The following is an 18820-nucleotide window of genomic DNA, read 5'->3' as shown; positions in this document are numbered from 1 at the left end:
GTCATTGGTTTTCAGCGCTACCGACACCTTTAGTCATTTATTATTTGTAAGAAACTATTGAAGAGCACAAAACGCCTCAAAAGCCTTACAAGCTTTGCAAAAATGGAAAAGGGAGAGCAAACAGCTGAAGAAGCCAATTTGCTACTGTATTCATATATATAGTACGTACAACTTATGCCTACTCGAATAAATTTAATGCACAATTGTTCTACACAATAGAACTTCACATTTTGTTCTATGTAACTTAAAGCCAATCTAAATCACCAAAAAAGAAACTAAAAGACGAAGGCAACCACCAAACATTTCACATCGCCAAGGACATCAAAGATAGCAGTCGATGGGTGGCATTTCGCTCAATGATACAATTAAGTGGTCACAGACAATTACGCCAGACATACAGGGGCGTTCAATGAAATAGAAACACCACCACATTTTTAGTGAAAAGTAGAAAGAAATGGTAGGTACTAGTATCACTTTATTAAAAACAAAAATATGCACTATTCTGCAGAATTGGCAAGCAACTGGGTGAAGTTTGTCTTCTGCAGTGAATAAACGTGAAAACTTCGGGAATATCCGCAAGAAGATGAAACGCCAATTCCAGAGAAATGTGCCAACTGCTTTGCAGAAGGGTAAAGTAGTTTTGAGAATACTTAAAAACATCCTAAAGGACCGATTATCGATATTTCACCGATGACTTGTAAAGACGTTCTAACAAAAACAATATTAAAATGGCAATTTTAAGTTCGGTCAAGACACATTAGACAGGTAGTAACAGTAAAACAAAAGCAGAAGGAGCAATGTGTTTTGTTTTTGCTTTTGGTACCTAAGGCGGCAAAATCCAGAGTAATAAAATATTTATTATACATTAAATAGAAAAAAATCAATTCAGTTGCTCTCCCGCTCCTACCTGCTCAATGGGCTTTCGGTCAGTGTATAAAATAAAATTTTATTTCCGGATTTTAATTTTAGAAAACTTTTTTGTGAACTTGTCCCGATCGATTCCAATTGTTTTCTACTTTATTTTAAAATATTTCATTTCATACTTCAATTCCAAGAACATTCGTTTTGTTTGAGTAAATTTAAAAATGTTACAGTATTTAGAAAAGCCGCCAAGCCTAATTTTATAAAAATTAACAACCATCCTTTATTTACAATTTATTTACAATATAGACATGCATAAAATATAAAGTGTTCAAAATGAACATAGAGGAACAACAAGTTCTCTATTTTTGGCTAAGGTTGTAGCCTGGTTTCAGGCTACTTGGGTTGCTTCCAATTCTCTTGTGGTACAGCGAATTCATGTATTTGTGGACGTCCCTGTCTGCTTTGACTCCCAAGGGGTGTAACACAGTTCTGGCGATTTCGTTATTTGGTCGACGAAGAATATGGCCTAGTCAAGTCCATTTTTACTCCGAATTTCTATTTCGACTGGCCTGGTGTCTGTGCCTAACAAAAGCTCTTCATTTGAAATATGGTTTGGCCAGAAACTTCGTAGTATTTGTCGTAGGCATCGGTTGATAAAAATTTGGAGTTTGCGACTTATTTCCTGTGCCAAGGTTCAAATTGTGTCCCATTGCCTTGGCACTGCAGTTCAAAATTCTTATTATTGTGCTCAGTGAGATGTTACTGCATCTCCAAACTTTATTGGGTGTAAAAAAGGCACTTCTCACCATATTTGTACGGCCGTTGATATCTTCTTCGGATCCGCCATCTTTAGTAATTTTACTGCCAAGGTAACAAAAGCTGTCAACATCTTCAATGGCCTGACATCAATTGAGAGCGGGTTTACATTTGATGTATACGCATACGCTTGGTTTTTCGTGTATTGATTTTAATATAATAATAATTTGCTAAGTGTTTAGTCGAGCATTTCCACTAAGAAGGTATGTACGGCCTCATATTTTTACACAAATGGACTTACAGTTTTATGCCAACACCAAATAGCAGATAAACATTTTGTGAGAAATAATGTGAAAAAACATAGAATTATTGGAAAAAGATGAAAGGGAAAATATTTTTTTTTTAGTGCACGAATTAGTTAATTAACCACCTAATTTGAGAGAATCAACTTTTTTGAAGGATATTATCAGCGGCGAGTGTTCAGCAGCAAAAAATTCTGGGCGAATTAGTAGAATTTCTTTGCAGATAAGCTGAGCAAATGTAACTGAGTCGTCGTCAAAATAATCCTGTCTCAGAATATGGCGATGCATAAGGGGCGAAGATCTCGGTTTTCCTTATATTGTTGATCGAAAATTGAGATAGGAAAAAAATCAGAAGTTACAAAAAAAAGTTTTCGAGAACATTTTAGACGCTAAACGTGAAGATTACACATTTCTGCAAGTTAAGGCTCCATAACATACATTGAAAAGGATTAAAAATTCTTGCTGAAGATAAAATTAATTTTTTAGTATTTAAAAATTTTTAAATTTAACTTTTTCAAAACGTGCTTTCCGGTGCCTATCAGTTTTTCTTCACTACACATAAAGCGGCTCCCTTAAATGTGGAGACTCCCTAAAATGTGGAGATGCCCCATTTGTTTGGTAGCATAGAGACGTTGTATATTTTTCATGATTCAGCGTTTTACTTTTAGTTACACTAATCGAGTCACTACTGTAACTGTATTAGAATAGTGTGAATAGAAATAAATTCTATTGTCAATATCACACTTTTATTCCACGCATTAGAATCAGGTTTTGCCTTAAATAGTTTGCCTTTTTCTTCTGCCTTTCCACCGATTTGGCGACATTCGGCAAAAGGCCATTCACACACACTCTTCCATTGGCACTACGCAGGTAAGCGGTGAATCATGTTGGGTGATAATAAATGTTGTTTGCGGTTAAGGGTTAATAACTACAAAAGATGCGCCACAAAACGTGGCAAATAACAATAGAGTGCGAGCATAAAAACGTCACCAAAACGGCAGTAAAGTAAGTGTAATAAATAAAATACAGAAAAAGGAAAGATGTCAAAAGCAGACAAAGTCTGTCGACAATCTATTTGGAACAAACAGAGCGGGTAGGCAATTGCAAGAGGCTTTTAAAGCCCTAATATACCCATAGAAAAGGCAATTGACTTGGTATTAAAGTGTCTCAAACTTTATTCTCCTAATACTGCATGTGTGCTTCGAACTATTCGTTTTCATTTTTCTTTTTTTTTTCTTTTTTGAAACTCATTTATTTTTTTTTTTCTAACTATTTTTCTGCTGCTGCTGTCATTTTAAGCTTTGAGCGCATTACGAGTAAATATGTGTACTGAAGTGGTAATGCAGTAATGCTAATGAAAAACTTTGCCACCTCACATGCACTCGCCGACCTAAGGCATTTATAGATAATGTAAGAGATATGTAAGCTCTGGGGTTGTTACGTCCTTGGAGTATGGGCTGGCTGGAGTTCACATGTGTAGCCACTTATTAGCTTGCTTGCGCTTGTACTATATGCATGCATTTCCCTATTTATGTATGTGCGTGTATGAATTGGTTGTTTGTATCTTCTTGGCTGCTTGCTGTTGGATATTTATGTGACTTACAAGTCCCACGCAGACAGGCGTAAATTTGTCAACGCAGCAGAAATAGCATCAGTACAAGGACAACAAAGGCGATGCAACATGCGAGTGTAGTTTAACTGCTGCATTTCCTGTTCCCACCGCAGCAACGCTACGGTTGTGATGCAGAACAGTTTGAGGAAATGTTTAATAGAATAAGTGCACGTTAGTAAATACATTTATGGAAGGTACCTAAGTACTTTTAATAAGCAGCTTTAAATAAATTACTCCAGCAGGGATTCTAGATAGATCTTTTTAACTAAAATATTACTTTAATTGATTAAAATTTTATTAATTTAGTTTTACGTGTATTGAGTTATAAAAATTGTATTAATTTTCCAATAAAAATAAAATAAATTAATTAAAAATTGCCATGTACACTTCTGTTAGGTGTTTAGCCGAGCTCCTCCTCCTATTTGTGGTGTGCGTCCTGATATTGTTCCACAAATGGGGAGTCCTACAGTTTTAAACCGACTCCGTATGGCAAATAGTTTTTTATGAGGAGCTTTTTCTTGGCAGCAATACAATCGGAGGTTTGTCACTGCCTGCCAAGGGGCGACCGCTATTAGAAAAAACTTTTTCTATTATTTGACGCACTGCCGAATGGTAGCCACGCACCAACTTATGGCTATACGGCTACGGCGGTCGAGTTTTTCTAATAGATGCCTTTAATTATATGTATCTCTAATGCATAGGGTTTCCCAAGAATAGGTGTTATTGGTGAATGGATTGCGCTATCGAAAGATGATTAACGATTTTTTCTGGCCGGAATTGGATGGAATTGATCTGGACAACGTTTATTTTCAAAAAGACGGCACTGCGTGCCACACAAGCAACGAAACCATTGATCTTTTACGGGAAAAGTTGTCGGACCGTTTTATCTCTCGAAGAGGTGATCACAATTGGCCACCGAGATCTTGTGATTTAACACCTTGTGACCTTTTTCTTTGGGACCACGTGAAAGAGAAGGTCTACGCCAACAAGACCTCAAAGATGGAATTAGTGAGGCCATCGAAGACATAGGGCAGCCACTTTGCAATTCGGTTATGGAAAATTTCAAGAAAAGGAAGGCCAATTGTCTAAAAATTGTAAAAGAGATGAAAAAGACTTTCAGGCACGTTTGTCGATTTCCCAGAAGCTAAGCATGGCACGCGCTTGAAACCACATAAACAGGCTGCATACAAAAATAAGTTCGATCTATGGGTGTCACACGAATTAACCAAACAAAATGCTCATGATGCAAATTACTATCGGCATATTTATGAAACGTGGCTAAGGGGAAAAGATGTAATCGAATAGACATAAGCTGGCGAAAACGGAGGTCAAACCAAGATTGACAGTTATGAGGGATTGTAGTTGGTATTGCTAGGGAATCATCTGCGCTGAGCTGCTTACTTAAAGCCAAACCTTTAAAATTGCCCACAAGCAAGCTTTGGACCATAAGAGAGGAATAGTGCTCGACCAGGATACCGCCAGGCTATATAAATCAATAGGGTTTCACTAAAAGTGTTGTGAACTTGGCTGAGTTGGCACAGTTATATGCAAAATAACTAAATAAACATAACCCAATACCGGTCACTGGCCTTGGGAGACCATGCCAGGAAGATGGAGTGGCCGTACAGCTGCAATCAAGAAGAATCTAAAGCAACAGTCTTTCACTATATGTGTGAGTGCCCAAGTCTGGGTGCTGTACAACATAAAATGCTGGGTGAATTCTCGATAGTTAATATGGAGGAAATTACAAAAAAGAAAATTGACAACAAAGGCAGATTCGTATTCAAATCAAATCAAATTCGACTAATAAAAATCAGTGGTGCTAGTTGGGTCTGGCTGTGTCACTCAGGCAACACCTTCACCACCACCACACGAGTTCGCGCAAAGAATTCGCATGAAGTGAATTTCCATCTGCGAATCGCAGCTGAATTACAACTAAATCGACTTATTTCTGAAGCGAGCGCGAAGCGAAACAGGTGGTGGTCGAATCCTAATGAGCCGGCATACGTAGTAATCCAGAGGATTATTGTCTGGGGAGTTAGGCAGCCATATGTTCGGTGGTTGTAGAAACTTTCAGCCATCCAATCTTGTGTCGCCATCGCTTTGTGTGAAGAAGCAGAGTCTTGTTGAAATATGTATGGGCTGTCATCGCCTACACTATTAATCCAGGGTTTCACTACTGCCTCTAGACCCTCGATATTTGCAGCAGAATTCACAATCCTTGAGTAAAGAAGTGTAGTGGCATGACATGTCCTTTTTTGCTCACAGCATCTAGAAGCATAACAGTGGCTAGAAGCTTCATTTGCCTGACAACAGTAGCCTCTGTAGGATTGGAACTTAGGCATCTGTCATTTCTGCGGTTGGTCTTTTAGTCTTGGTCAAAATGTTTTTCGTCAGAAAATCAAAACATCTCAGGCACCTCAGGGTGTTTAATTTTGTTTATAAGGCGTTTTGATCGGATAATTCACTGTTTTTGTGTTTACTCTGACATAAACTGTCTTCTGCACATAATATGGAGATTTACTGGAGATTTTCATGGACAACTCGGCAGATTTTTAATCAATTTCTCTATTGCGAACTGTTTTTTAAACATTAAGCAATATTTTTACTTAAAGCTATTTAATTTATTTAACTAATTTTAAGATACATAATAATTTATGCCGTCCGCCGTAGCCGAATGGGTTGGTGCATGACTATCATTCGGAATTCGGATAATCTCTGTGAAACACCAAAATGAAGAAAAAATTTTTTCTAATAGCGATCACCCCTCGTCAGGCAATGGCAAACCTTCGAGTGTATTTCTGTCATGAAAAAGCTCCCCATAAAAAATATCTGCCGTCCCTCTATTTATGGAACAACATCAAGACGTACGTCACAAGTAGGAGGAGAAGCTCGGCCTTTTTACTAATTTATACTAATTTATTATCATATGAGGTCTTTTGCAGGTCTGGTGAAGCTTATGAGATTTGCAATTATTTCTGTGATAAAAGCTTTTGAGTGCGATTGGAGTCGTGTGTTGTGTGATGCGTATTTTTGTATTTCTTCAGTTATTGTGAGTACTTTGAGATCTCCGTGAATTTGTGCATTTGTAGTATTATATAATAAGAGTAATTTGTGATCGTTCTGAGGGTTTTCGCGTTTTCGTTTTCCATATCGGGTTCAAGAAACCTGAGTAAAGTGATAGCTTACTTTCGAGAGAAGCATGAGAATTTCGATATAGTAGCCAATATAGGCTTCTAAGTTTTATTTCTAGAGCCTTACGTTTGGTGAAAATATGGGTTTTCCATATGAGTTTGCTATCAAGAGGCATAGCTTGGGGGATGATTATATTAATGAGCTTAACGCGAGGGCAAGTTTTTCGATTTAGTGTAAAAGTGACTTGAGACGATTTTCTCTCGTTGGACGTACTGCGCCACTCTTCAAACCCTTTTTATTAAATCCCTCCTGTAGTTTTTGGTAGGCCACAGGGGAGTCAATTGTGAGTACGCCAGTTCCGACTATTGGTTCTCCAGAAACTGGGCCCATAATACTACCTTGGGGTACACCAGCTGAACTTGCACATAGTTCAGACTGTTCTTCGCCTTGTTTGACAAAGAAATATCGATTTTCGAGGCAGAATAATAATTATGTTATAGTTTATTGGTAGAGTGTCTTTTATTTTATAGAGTAAGCCATAATGCCAAACGCGGTCAGATGGATATATCGATCGGTAGATATATCGAGAAAAGCCGCTGCGCAAAAATTTTTTTTGTTCAAATACATACTTTGTGTATGCTGTTTATGAGTCTATGTACTTGATCGATGATACTGTGTTTTTTCCTAGAACCGAATTGGTGATTTGGGATAATATTTCGGTCTTCAATTATAGCCATCATTCTTTTGAGAAAAATGGATTCCATTACTTTAGAGGCAATAGGTAATAGGCTGATTCGACTTGTTCAGCGCTTTTTCTTGGTTTAAGAGTAATTTTTTCTTGTGGTAATTTTCATTGAGGGGAAACAAAGCCAGATGTGAATGTTATGGAATTATATATAATATGTACGAAAGTAGGAAAGTGAATCCTTCTTCTAAACTCGTCAGATAAGACCTCCAGAACCCTTAAGCTTCCTCGCAAGAACCCACTTGTTGAATAAACTTTGCAGATCGAGCAGTGTCAGAACGTGTCCTCGTGTTTTTTGCGTTTTGCAACAGATTCTGCATCGCCACCTGATGCTTCCAATACACGGCGAAACTTATGGTCGATTGAATAGACACACTTAAAAAAATTAGGAATTTCGAAAACGGTGTAATTTGCACATATAAGGACGAAAACTGCATACTCTTCATTTCATGAATTAAATTGTAGTACTCCGTGTCTCATCTTAAAAAGAGCAAAAAGAAAAATAATGGTTTGGCCCAAACACTCGCTTTCCGGTTAGAAATAGCTGCTATTCGTGTAAATGGTAACTTGCATGATAACTGGAGACCTGTGTGAGTTATGGTGATGTACAATACTTTTTATGGGCATTTGATGCTCATTTTATTTCACGTCTTATCCTAGTTTCTGGTGCAATTATGCTTTATTACATTCTTTTCCTATTATTTCTGTCCTCTCCGTAATTTACTATTATTTTTTCACAAGCACAATTAACATTTTATCTACCAACAGAGTTTTCACATGAACTCTTCATGAGCCGGCTCTCCGATTCGTTGACAGCGTGGACAGCCCATGAAAACAAAAGTATTCACAAATACCGTTGTAATCATAATACTGGCAGAAACAAAAGCATAATTGGAATAACAATTTTAAGCCGTTTATCACAAGCGGATGTGTTTGTTTCCTTCGCTGCTGAGCTTGCGCTGCAAGGAGACTGCTTGCTTTTATTCTGTGGTAGCATTGTCATTTTGCTTTTTCTCTACTCCATTTTCACTTTCGCATATTCACTATTTTTTCAAAATTTTCTCTACCTTTATCCATTTCAGAATCCGACTCAGTGGAGGCAAAAAAATCATTAAAGTTTTCAGTGCACTTATTTGTCCAGTAAACCAAAATCGCCAATTTTTTTAGAAATTATGCAGTTGTTTTTTTTTAAGGTCGGAAGTGAACTGAGAGTAGGCGAACATGGCGCAAACCACGACTAAACCACCCATGACTCAGTTGATCAGTTGATTAACATAACGGTCAATTTCGATTATTTCTGTGATTTTATCGACATTTTCCTTAACATCAAAAATTCCTGAACAGAATCGACGAAACCATTGCAAGTATTTTGCAGTTACAGTATCGGCACCATAAGCACCATTCACAATTTCAGCGGCCTGGCTTGCATTTAAGCCTTTATCAAAGAAAAACTGGGAAATGCCCCGAATTTTCTGTTTGTTGACCTCCTTGCAAAAGCAAAAGAATTTTTTAGTGTGAAATGTCACCTTGACCACGAGCACAAACTTCAATTTGTTTGATCGATACTTTAGGAGATATCGATTACTACATCCATCTATCGAGAAAATAATGGATTTCTTTTTCCCAAACTAATTTTTTGTGGATTTGTTCAATGTTGAAAATTTTAAAATAGAGTTTTTAAAGTGAAATATCATCGGTTAGATTTAGCCCTTAAAAAAAATGCATTCAAATTTTATAAAATTAAAAAAATTAAAAAAAAACTTAACAAATTATTAAAATAAAATTTTGTAAAATTTTTCAAGATTTTTTTTGTCATTTTTGGCACTTAAGTTCCCTTAGTAGATGTTATTTATGTTATTTTAATAAAATAAACCATTCAAAAAAATATTAAAAAAAAAATAATTTTTTTGGTTCAAACTTTTTCGGAAAAGATTTTTTTTCGTAATTTTTGACACTGTAAGAAAAAGAAATATTTTTTTGGTTACAACTTTTTGGGAAATTTTTTTTTTTTTGCTACTGTAGTTTCCTCAGTGGAGTACTTACGACTACAACCATTAACCTTTAAAATATATTTTTGACAATATGAACTTTTTCACATTTTTTTTTTAATAAAAAAATATTTTTTTGTGGTTCAAAATTTTTGGGAAAATATTCTTTTTTTTCGTCTCTTTTGGCAATGTAGTTCCCTTAGTGGAATATTTACGACTACGTTTAATATATTAAAACCATTAATTTTAAGCTTTAAAAAATATTTTTCATAAAATAAACTTTTTAACAATTTTTTTTTTTTTTTTTTTGAAAAATAAAAAATATTTTTGTGGTTCAAAATTTTTGGGAAAAGATTCTGTGTTGTCATTTTGACACTGTAGTTTCCTCAGTGGAATATTTATGACTACCTTTAATATTATATTTAATAATTAATAAAACGTGTTTTTTTTTAGTCCAAACTCAGAAAACTTTTGCTCATTGGCTAGCACAAATGTAAACGTATGTGCGTATGCATGTATCTGATGTGGGTGTCGTTGAAAACGATCATCTAAACGCATAATTTCTACACAATTCCTGAAAATAATATCCAAAGTCTGCAGCAGTCTACCTTTCGAAGTTTGTTTTTATGTCCTTCTATTGCTGTTGTTCTTGTTGTTATTGTATTGTGTATTCAAAGCCAACGCAGCAACTTTGCTTTCCAACACATAAGGAAGTGATAAGTCGTCAATGGCAGCAAAATGCGTTCTATAGTGCGGCTATAAAGTCAAACCAATACATGAACACCCACATACACACATCCGAATGCTTGAACCCATTTGCATATGCTACGTTTTTTTTTTCACAGCATTGGTTTAGTATTGAATTGTGGAGGCCATCCATCAGTGGTTCTCACTCGATTGGTCATATGTGGGTACATGCATACATATAAACAACAAACTCGCACGTGTATGTGCACTTTACGCCATTCACGCATATGCTTTTGTTTTTTTTTTCTTTATTTTTTGCAGCTGCGTTGTTCACATCTCTCTTTCACCGATTCTACAGGATGTTTTTGCTACTCTGTAGGTATTTTTGTGATTCGCCCGAAAATGTTTGTCATTAAGCTCTTACCAGCCATTGTTTCTATCCCGCTACGAAAAAGCTGCAATGTCAAAATCATTCACTAGTGAATTTCGCATCGTAACAAGATTAATGATGTCATACAATGTTCACTTGAAGCGCTGAAGGCATCAAGCAATAGTGGCCAACAAATTGTGCTGGACATCTGATTGGCCCATTGTGCATTGAAGTGTAAGCGTTTGCGATGAATGTTCATATTCACTGGAAAGTTGCATACGCTTGTTATGATAAGAGCTGCCTATGAATGGTAGCTTTTTAAGCGAATTCTGGAACAGAAAACGTGGTGATGGTGGCAATAGCTAATCAACAATATTCAAAATAGTTTATGTTAACGAATGTCACGTGACCCAGAGTGCGGGTGAAATATGGTTAGCTTAGAAGGGTTGCGCTTAAAACGGGTTCACTTGGTGTACAAAACACCTTTTGGGATGATCAGGAGAGGTATCATTAGGTATCATTCTTAGGCTATTCTGACCTTTGTGCTAATCCAAGGAGGCTCATCAGCGATACTGTTCTTACTAGGGTTCATTCGATCTCCACAGAGTCGCGTTGCTGTGTCAGGAAATGATTTCCGAAGACCTATCCTTACATACCTTTAAACCCCGCGCACCTTTCGGCGAATCGAATCAGCTCTTCCAGGAGACTATTTCTAAACTGTTTAGATCCCCTCCATTTGTGGAACAACATCAAGGCGCACGCCTCTAACAGGACGAGGAGCTCGGCCAAACACCCAAAAAGGGTGTACCCGCCAATTATATGTATATATTAGATCAACGCCAGAAATCTTAAGAGGCCTCTTCGAAGTGGCTTCTTTAGCTTAAGTAATAATCATAAGTGACGGCCATGTGACTAGTAGTCCTTTACTTCCTAAGTAAATACGTAAAAAGTTGTATGTTCGCTTTCGAGAACCTCTGTATGTTTCACATTTTTCTTATTTCGAACGTAGGCCCAAAAAAGGAACGCGATAATCTGCAATTTAGTCCGTCTAGCTGCCTAATCTTCTTCTCGACTTACAAAAAGAAAAGATCCAGAGGGTATTGCTTGCTTCAGCTCGATTCTTTTTTCAAGCCTTAACTGCACGCAGCCTTCTATTTGCTCATTTTCCGAGGCACCACTATCTCCAAGTTCCAAAATTGGTTAACGCTGTATTTTCCATTGGATTTTAGGGATCTTCAATATTATTAAACAAATTTTCAGTTGGGCACTGCAGATCCAAAGAGCAACCAGAAGAAGACCGAGTTTAGAACCAGCCGTATCCATCATACTTACCAACTTTTCCGCCACATTAATTGCATAGACCTCGATTTGAGAAGTAAGAGAGAGGTCTGTAAGTAGTTAAACTTCTGTTTTAGAGAATTGTTGGTAAAAGAAGCCAGATCTTTGCCAATGTATTTTTGAATCATTTATGAAGAGTGGAATCTGATTCTGACGACAGCCAGTTCTATACAACCGGAGCAACCCAGATTAGGCTGTTTCAACAACAAGTGGAATCTGGTCATCGCTTAAAAATTGCTATTCATATTCTAATAGTCCCTTTGGTTCCATTCAAGACCTAGCTTCTGCGCGATATCTGCAGCCTGTTAAGCACCCTAAGTCTCAGTACAGTGTACTTTACCAAAAGGTTCCCGGAATATATTCAGAAAATTCGAAACGCAAGTTTATGCCTCAAAAGTGATATTATCGCCTTCAAAGTACTCCGCATCAACAGCAACATATTTATGTTAAGTTTGATCGAGCTTCAAAAATTTCCGGAACTTTAAGTATTTTTGGTGCAACCATCCGAACCGTCTTTGATTTTTCCTTTACTTCATTTTCGTTGTAAAAACGCGTTCCCCGTAGTGGGTTTTTGACTCGATCACACAGAAAAAAAAACCCAGGGAGCCATATATGGTGTTTTCGATGGCTGTTGGATGGTATTCGTTTCATTCTTGGTCAAAAATTCACGGACAATGATGGCATTGTGCGACGCTGGGCTGTCATGATGCGAAATCCGCGAGTTGTTTTCCCACAAATCCTTTCTTTTCTGGCGAATTGCTTCACGCAAACGTCTCATAACGCCCAAATAATTGTCCTTATTAACTGACTGAACATCTGGCAAAAATTGTGTTGTATATTATCGTTGTAATCCATAAAAACCGTAAGTATTGCTTTCTTTTTTGACCAAAAACTACTCGGTTTTTTTCTTGGTTCATGTGAGACTAGCCGATCAATCGCCTGATGTCTGGATTGCGTGTCGCACTCTTAAACCCATCTCTTGTCTCTAGTAATGACGATTTGATGAATGTTGGGTCGGATTCACCCTTGGAAATTATGTTTTGGCGATATTTGATATTAACGCAGTCCTTTTTTGCATGAAATTCAGATTATTTGTGGCCAACTTTCCAGCAACATGGCGCAAAGCCAATTCGTTAACTCCAATACCCTCAATGGATCCATAAGCAATGTTCAAGTCCTCTGCCAGTTCTATAATGATTAATTTTTGGTTATTAATCAACTTTCACTTTATTGACGTTTTTATCAGTTTTCGATGTCGATGGCCTACCATTATGTTCGTCATCGCCGATGGACTCATGATCTCTTCTGAAGCGTTCATGCCGCCCGTAAATGGCTGTTTTCTTAAGAGTAACATTACTGACAGAGTTTACCAAAATTTCTAAGGTTTCCGCACCAATGAATCCATTTTTAACGCAAAATTTTATACAAACTCCTGATTGTAAATTCAATTCCACTTTTAAAACTGTAAAAATCGAAAACGCGAGCAGAGATAGATTTACTTAAGATGGCGTAACTTTTACAAATGTCAAGCAAAGGCAAGATAAAATTTTGATAGAAGTGTTACCACATCAACCTAATAAAAAACAGCAGTGCTCAAATCAGTTGACTTAGAGTATCACCTGGCGGTTGTTCTGGGAGCTTTTTGTTCAATGTGGTATGTCTGTACGTGAAGTAATCAGAATTAGTGCATATGAAAAAGAAATATGCACTTCAACCTTGACGTCCATTATGCTCTTATTCAGCTAATATATCCTGGACTCAATCCTCACAGCCCATTGAGGTCTTAGATTTCCAAATCATAAACCATTTCAGCGGATGTCGATTGTGATGAATCGTTGCCTAAAACTAGGGCATAATGAGACATATGAAGGATAGTTGAACAACACGAGCTTACTTTTAAAACTGTAAAGCATCGCAATACATTCTCACCTACTCGTAAGGCATATTTACGTAACACGAATATGTACAGTCCTTTGCCAATTTATTGACTGCATCAACTAGTAAAAAAGTGTCTACGTACGGGCGGAGTTGAACTTTTTGGACTATTACAAACAACCGTCAGGTGTACAAAGTTATATTACCCTAATGCACTACTCTGTGCACGGATATGCAAATAATAGGACTATGAATAAGTTCGTGCGGTTTTACAACAGATGGCGTAACTTGATTATTATTCCATCGATCCACATTTCCAAACATTCATTGGAGAGCTACTGTCGTAAGGCACAAACGTCAGTATAAGTTTTTTATTTGAAGCGTAAACAACAATATTTTTACCACACTTGAAAATGTCGAATTTCGTGCCAAATAATGTGTTTTTGCGTGGAATTCTTCTTCATTATTTTAATATGAAGAAAAAAGCAGCCGAAAGTCATCGTATCTTGGTGGAAGTTTATGGTGAGCATGCTCTAGCTGAGCGAACGTGCCAGAAGTGGTTTGCACGTTTTAAAAGTGGTGATTTTGGCTTGGAAGACGAAGAACGCGAGGGTGCGCCGCCAAAGTTCATGGATACCGAATTGGAGGAATTGCTCGATCAAGATCCGGCTCAAACGCAAGAAGAGGTTGCAAAAACTTTGGGAGTTGATCAATCAACCATTTCCAAACGTTTAAAAGCCATGGGAATGATCCGAAAGGTAGGCCATTGGGTGCCGTATGAATTGAAGCCAAGAGACGTTGAACGCCGTTTTATGGCATGCGAACAACTGCTTCAACGGCACAAAAGAAAGGGTTTTTTGCATGGAATTGTGACTGGCGATGAAAAGTGGGTCCATTACGACAATCCAAAACGTCGGGCAACGTATGGATACCCTGGCCATGCTTCAACATCGACGTCGGCGCAAAATATTCATGGCCTGAAGGTTATGCTGTGTATCTGGTGGGACCAGCTGGGTGTTGTGTATTATGAGCTACTGAAACCGAATGAAACGATTACGGGGGATGTCTACCGACGACAATTGATGCGTTTGAGCCGAGCACTGCGAGAAAAACGGCCGCAATACGCCGATAGACACGACAAAGTTATTTTGCAACATGACAATGCTCGGCCACATGTTGCACAAGTGGTCAAAACATACTTAGAAACGCTCAAATGGGATGTCCTACCCCACCCGCCGTATAGTCCAGACCTTGCGCCATCCGATTACTATCTCTTCCGATCGATGCAACATGGCCTGGCTGACCAGCACTTCCGTAATTACGATGAAGTCAAAAAATGGATCGATTCGTGGATTGCGGCAAAACCGACCGAATTTTTCACAAAGGGAATCCGTGAATTGCCAGAAAGATGGGAAAAAGTAGTAGTAAGCGATGGACAATACTTTAAATTTGTAACCATTTTACGTCAATAAAGTTTCAAATTTCGAAAAAAAACCGCACGAACTTATTCATAGTCCTATTAATTGTAAGAAAAAAAAAATTAAAAAAAACAATGTTCTATCGCGACCTAACACAACAAATCACAACCTGCCACTGTAATGTATCTAAACCGCCAATGTCATCACCGGCTATGTTCCTAATATTGAGAAAATGTTAAAATCACGTAGCCTTAGCCACGTAACTGGTTTGTGGCACAGACGATGAGAATTGGCAATATTTTCCTTTTCAATTTGCAATAAAATAACTGCTTGAGCCGAAGGTGTTAGGAAAGTAGAAAAAAAAATCTTTCTCCCAATGGAACAGATAAGAATTGCAACAAATGTCGTGGCACAGAGTGATAGGAAATACATAAACAAACAAGATTTTGTAAATATGTGTAGTTGTGTAGCAGAGCAAGTTTAAAGGAATAGGGAAAAGTATTGACGGTATTACTGGTGAAAGATTGAACTTCGAATTATAAGACAAAATAAATTTTTTATATAATATTTTTCTTTTCAGTTTAGGGTTAAGAATTTATGTTTTTAATATTAAAGCTTTGAATGATGATTTTAAAAGTATGCAGAAATAATCACACATTTCACCAAACTTAAATTGATTTTTAAGAAGAGTAAAATTTATTGGTATAGAACGTACTCTGTGGGCAAAAAGTAAGGTGAATTTATTTGTCAAACTTCGCGGGATTAAAATTTCGCTCTAGTTATTATATTTTTTTCATGAGTTGGCAGCACTGTTAATAACATCTGGGCCAACTTTCATGTGAATGTCATTATCAGTAATATATTTACGCTTGTGCTTACCAAACGACCAAGAGTACATTTTTCGATTTTTACAATGCGTGATTTGATTGAGCAGAGAAGTGCCATCAAATTTTGTTTACGGAATGAAATTTCGGCTGCGGAAACGTTTAGCATGTTGCAGAAGCCATTTGGTGATTCGATCATGTCGCAGAAAAATATTTATAAGTGTACAAAGACTTCAAAGAGGGTCGAGACGGACGACCATCGACGTCAACAGATGACCAACACGTCAATAAAGTGAAGGAGTTAGTGCTCAAAATCGTCGGTTGACTGTTAAAGACCTTACTGATATAATCGGAATATCAGAAGGATCTATGAAAACCATTTTGAAAGACCATTTGGGCCTACGAAAAGTCAAATCTCGTTCTTGGAAAAAAGTCGTCGCGTTGATGTGTGTGAAACAATGCTTTCAGGCTATCAGGACAAGCTCAAATGGGAGATGAGACTTGGATTTATGTAAGTCGTTCAAAAATAAAGGTCATGATGACAGTTTTTTTCGATTTTCGTTGTGTGATGCACTATAAATTCCTTCCACCTGGCCAAAATGTCAATAAGAAATATTATTTGCAGTCGATAACGCCCGCTGTAAGTGCAAAGGCATTTTGAACCTTAACTTTCTTCTTCTTAATTGGCGCTATAACCGCTTATGCGATTTTGGCCGAGTTTAACAAAGCGCGCCAGTCGTTCCTCTCTCATGCTAACCGACGTCAGTTGGACACATCAAGTAAAGCCAATTTATTCTCCACCTGTCCTTTCCAACGCAGAGGAGGTCTTCCTCTTCCTCTGCCACCACCAGCTGGTGTTCGGACGACATGACCCAGCCAGCGTTGCCGCTGGATCTTTATTCGCTGCGCTATGTCTATGCCGTCGTAAAGCTCATACAGCTCGTCGCTCCCTCGCCTAAGATATTCGCGTTGCCAAGGTGCAAAACTCCAAATATCTTGCGCAGAATCTTTCTCTCAAACACTCCAAGCGTCGCTTCATCGGATGTTGTCATCGTCCACGCTTCTGTGTCATACATTAATACAGGCATAATGAGAGCCTTTGTTCGTCGAGAGAGGACTTTATTACTCAGTTGCCTACTTAGTCCAAAGTAGCACTTGTTGGCCAGAGAGATTCTACGTTAGATTTCAAGGCTCACATTGTTATAGGTGCTAATGGTGGTTTCTAAATATACGAAGTATTTTACAACCTCGAAGCTATAACTGTCAACAGAGACGTGGGCGCCGATACGCGAGTGCGCCGACTGTTTGTTTGATGACAGGAAGTACTTCGTTTTGTCCTCGTTCACCTTCAGACCCATTCGCTTTGCCTCGTTATTCAGTTTGGAGAAGGCAGAAAAACAGCGCCCTATGATGTCAATATGAACCCTATCTCACCCGCCAAAAAAAAAAAACAAATGGCTGTCCAAACCATGACAGAACCGCCTCCGAAAGTACAAGTCGTTCTCTCGTCCTTTGTCTTCCTTTTATCATACCAATACATTTGGGAACCATCTGGTCCGTCTAGATTGAACTGTTTTTCATCGGAAAAAATTTATTTTTCCCATTCATCTTCCCAGAATTGGTGCTTTTCAATGATTGTCAATCTGTCCCGTTTGTGTCGTGTGGTTAACTTAAGTTTAGGTACTCGTTGTACATATTCCAGCTGGATTCTACGTAGACACCAGAACCGGAGCCGTGCTCGGTCCTGGAGCCAGCCGTGAAAATGCGAAAACAGTGTTTGCCAGGCTCATTTTCAGAGTTTGACCACAATTGAGCCTCTGGCGGCACCACACTGTATCTCTTTTCAAGTACGACTCCTTCTCAGTTGTCTCATGCCGGATAGGAGCCGTGCTAATTCCCATTGTGTCTACTTGGATGAAAACATCTAGTGGTCGTAGACTAACTAGGGCATCTAATACCGGGCCTGAAGTAGTCAGAAAAGCTCCGGCGCAACAGTTGAATACAGTGCGTTGTTGTCTCGATAAGGACGTCCTAACTCCCACGAAAGAGAGTCTACTTCCCCAGAACACTATTGCATAAGTGATAATAAGTCTTATCATGGTTGTGCATATCCATATGATCTTGCTATGAGAAAGACCCTTTTGCGCTGCCAGAAGACTGTCACTCTTTTGGATGTCTTTGTTTCAACGTGTGACTGCCAAATGAGCTTTTTATCGAGGGTTACTCCAAGATATTTGATTTCTTTGGGTAGCTGGATTGAAATTCATTTTAGCTTAGGCAGAACGAGTCCATCAAGACTTCTCCTCCTTGATAGGGTTTGCCGATAGCCCATTCGCAAAGCACGAATTGTCAATCATATCCAGATTTGTATGCACTTTTCTACAGATGTTCATAAACGAAGGGCTCGTTAACAAACAGGCAACGGTGTTCACATATGCTTGTGCAGCATTTAACGATCGATTACCTTACACCAGAGCAATGGAGACAACACACTGCCTTGGTTGCAGCCTCTATTAACCCCGGTTGACACCAGCAGATCTTCCTCTGCTCACACCGTGACGATTCTTTGGGCCAGCATCGAATTAATCCAATTCGTCAGCACCCAGTCTACGCCATGCCTACGAGCAGAGCTGCACATACTATCAAAAGTGGCAGGGCTATTTAACTTATTTATGTATTTATATCTAAACGTGTAACTTCCCAAATATAGCACTAAGTTTTGATTTTCTACCACTTCTCTTGGTACATCCGTACTTTTCTTTCAAATGGAAGTAAAGCCAAATCACAGTTTGCTTTAGTAAATATCATCATAAACATCTTATTCTTGTAACTTTTTCGTGCAATGTATACCTTTACTTTTATTAATTTTTTATATATTTACTTTTTTGATTTTCTATTGCTACACT

This window comes from Anastrepha obliqua, chromosome 1 (assembly GCF_027943255.1).
Source record: "Anastrepha obliqua isolate idAnaObli1 chromosome 1, idAnaObli1_1.0, whole genome shotgun sequence".
NCBI lineage: Eukaryota > Metazoa > Arthropoda > Insecta > Diptera > Tephritidae > Anastrepha > Anastrepha obliqua.
This window is presented reverse-complemented; position numbering follows the sequence as displayed.